General features: G+C 33.5%; 1 pseudogene; it reads left to right on the top strand.

Moving 5' to 3' along the window:
* Positions 1-888: 888 nt before the first annotated feature.
* On the top strand, positions 889-2038 carry LOC140174388 (DNA-directed RNA polymerase subunit alpha-like; annotated as a pseudogene).
* Positions 2039-3503: the final 1465 nt, after the last annotated feature.

Raw genomic sequence — 3503 nt, 5'->3', positions numbered from 1 at the left:
AACAGCAACATACCAACCATTTCTTTTTTTTTTCTTTGAATTATACAAATTCAGGATTGTATCCCGGAATACACTTTTGCTTGCAATAGTTTTTTTTATCAATTCCAACAAAATTTACTATTATTTACCTTGCTCAAATTTTATCTTTTCGCTTTCTCTATAAAAAAGATACTTAATAAGTTGTTCTAATTTATTTTATTAATTTTCGCTACCCTTCCATACTTGCCCCTGAGAAAACAAAAATCAACTCGAATTCCATCGTGTATTATTTAGATCATCAACCCCTCTCCTGTTCCCCAAACACCCAGTTCCAGTGGAACAAAACAAACGATGTCGAGCCAAGAGCACTCCCATTTCCATATACTAGAAAAAATAGTGGATAGAAGAATCCACAGCTAATCTAATTATGTCTTTCAAGCCGCACGTTGCTTTTATCGTTTCGAACCAAGTTTTATTTGGATCCAGTATGTAATTGAATTGAATGAATATAGAAATTCTATTTTGAATATTTCAAAATTTTCTTATATATATAATATATATCAATGATTATATATATATATATATATATATATATATATATATATATATATATATATATATATATATATATATATATATATATTAGAACTATTCTAATAGAATACAATATAAAAAAGAGATATTAGATAGAGAGATTTTGGGGATCTAAAATTGGAAATTCTATTTTTGTTAGTTGTATATTAACACAAATAGAATGCCAATTTTGAGAATATTAATTCTAGTTTCTAATTAAAAAAAAATATAGTAAAACATCTGTTTTTTTGACATGAAATGAATATATCCATACATCTCAGACTTCCTTTTAGGTTATGAGATAATAATTATGAAATAATAAAAAGATAATAAGATATGGCAAAACCTATACCCAAAATTGGTTCGCGTAAAAATGGACGTATTGGTTCACGTAAACATGCTCGTAAAATACCAAAGGGCGTTATTCATGTTCAAGCTAGTTTCAACAATACCATTGTCACTGTTACCGATGTACGGGGTCGGGTAATTTCGTGGTCCTCCGCAGGTACTTGTGGATTCAAAGGTATGCGAAGGGGAACACCATTTGCCGCCCAAACCGCAGCAGGAAATGTTATTCGAACAGTAGCGAATCAAGGCATGCAACGAGCAGAAGTCATGATAAAGGGTCCCGGTTTCGGAAGAGATGCGGCATTAAGAGCTATTCGTAGAAGTGGCATACTCTTAAATTTTATACGGGATGTAACCCCTATGCCACATAATGGGTGTAGGTCCCCTAAAAAATGACGTGTGTAATGTAAAACAAAAGATAAAAATAGAAAACATAGAATAAATTTCAAGACAAGAGAAATAAACAATTCAAGGATTTGAAAAAAAGAATTGATTACTATAGTTCGAGAGAAAATTAGAGTATCTACTCGAACACTACAGTGGAAGTGTGTTGAATCAAGAGTAGACAGTAAGCGCCTTTATTATGGACGCTTTATTCTGTCTCCACTTATGAAAGGCCAAGCTGATACAATAGGCATTGCGATGCGAAGAGTTTTGCTTGGAGAAATAGAGGGAACATGTATCACACGTGCAAAATCTGAGAAAATACCACATGAATATTCGACCATAGTAGGTATTCAAGAATCAGTACATGAAATTTTAACGAATTTGAAAGAAATAGTATTGAGAAGTAATCTGTATGGGACTCGAGACGCATCTATTTGTATCAACGGTCCCGGATATGTAACCGCTCAAGACATCATTTTACCACCTTCTGTGGAAATTGTTGATAATACGCAACATATAGCTAACCTAATAGAACCCATTAATTTGTGTATTAGATTACAAATCGAGAGGAATCGCGGATATTGTATAAAAAGACTAAAAAACTTTCAAGACGGAAGTTATCCTATAGATGCAGTATTCATGCCTGTTCGAAACGCAAATCATAGTATTCATTCTTATGTGAATGGGAATGAAAAACAAGAAATACTCTTTCTCGAAATATGGACAAATGGGAGTTTAACTCCTAAAGAAGCGCTTTATGAAGCCTCCCGTAATTTGATTGACCTATTTCTTCCTTTTTTACATGCGGGAGCAGAAAACTTGAAATTAGAAAAAAATCAACACAAAGTTACTTTACCCGGTTTCACTTTTCATGATACATTGGCTAAACTAAGAAAAAACAAAAAAGAGATAGAATTAAAATCTTTTTTTATTGACCAATTAGAATTGCCTCCCAGGATCTATAATTGTCTCAAAAGGTCCAATATACATACATTATTGGACCTTTTTAATACCAGTCACAAAAACCTTATGAAAATAGAAGATTTTCGGATAGAAGATGTAAAACATATCTTGGACATTTTAGAAATTCGAAATTGAAAGAAAAGCATTTTGCATAAATTGGAAATCCATTAGGTTTTTTTCATCTTTTTTTTCTTTCTTTTTTGATTCTCCAAACTTCTAAAGATTTTGACTAAAATTTATTATTAAGGTTTTGAATCACGAAGTAAGGGTTAGCGAGTGGAAGACGATAGAAATGGGCATCAAAAAAGTTGAAGAAGGGGATACCTGATTTGATGAGAGTGGTGAAAGTAATGAATGAGATATAATGAGAATTGTGGTGATATTATGAGCTGATAATGAAGGAGTTGTGATTGTGAGGATGGATGAGTAATTCCTATCTAAGCTATGATTATGAGTTAAGATAATGAGATATGATTAATGATGAGAACTGAGTTTAATTATGGATTATTTTGAAAGGTCGAGTTATGACGGTGAGGGTAGACGAGTAATTCCTATCCGAGCTATGTTTGTGGGTATGGATGAGTAATTCCTATCGAATGTGTAATGTCGAGAGTAGATGATCAATTCCTATCCAAGAATACACGAGTAATTCCTATTCAAGCCCTGGCCTGTGCATAGACGAGTAATCCCTATCCGGGTTAAGGATGTGGCACCTACTTGGGTGGACGAGTAATGCCTACCACGGTTTCAGTGAAATGCCAGCATGGGTGGACAAGTAATACATGTCCCATGTTATGGTGTTCTGTCCAAGATTAGCTACCAGGACATGTCGGGTTGACTATATAACCAACAGATGAGACTCATCATCCATAGGGCAGGCATGTAATATAGGCATTTGTTTGTTTGTTTGAATGTGCTTTACTTGGGTTTGCCTATTTGATTATCTATGCTTAATTGCTATATGCTCTATCTGCTATATTTGTATCCTATTTATGTTTGCTTTGTTTGTAGTGTTTGTTTGTGCACTGAAGTTTTTGAGGGTTTTGGAGGAAGGCAGAAAGTAGGGCTTAAGTTAGAAAGGAATTAGTAATAATAACCTTAGAGAACCACCATATTTACGGTCTCTGTTTTAAATCTTTAATATTTAAATTTAAGTGTCGGAATTCTAGGATTGCCTCTAACTTTTCCGGGACATTATATCTTATGTATGCGGCACCATTACCATGCTGAGAACCTCCAGTTCTTATTCCATA

This window comes from Arachis hypogaea, chromosome 7 (assembly GCF_003086295.3).
Source record: "Arachis hypogaea cultivar Tifrunner chromosome 7, arahy.Tifrunner.gnm2.J5K5, whole genome shotgun sequence".
In the NCBI taxonomy this organism is placed as follows: domain Eukaryota; kingdom Viridiplantae; phylum Streptophyta; class Magnoliopsida; order Fabales; family Fabaceae; genus Arachis; species Arachis hypogaea.
Note: the sequence above shows the minus strand (reverse complement) of the source record. Positions and strands in the feature narration are given on the sequence as shown.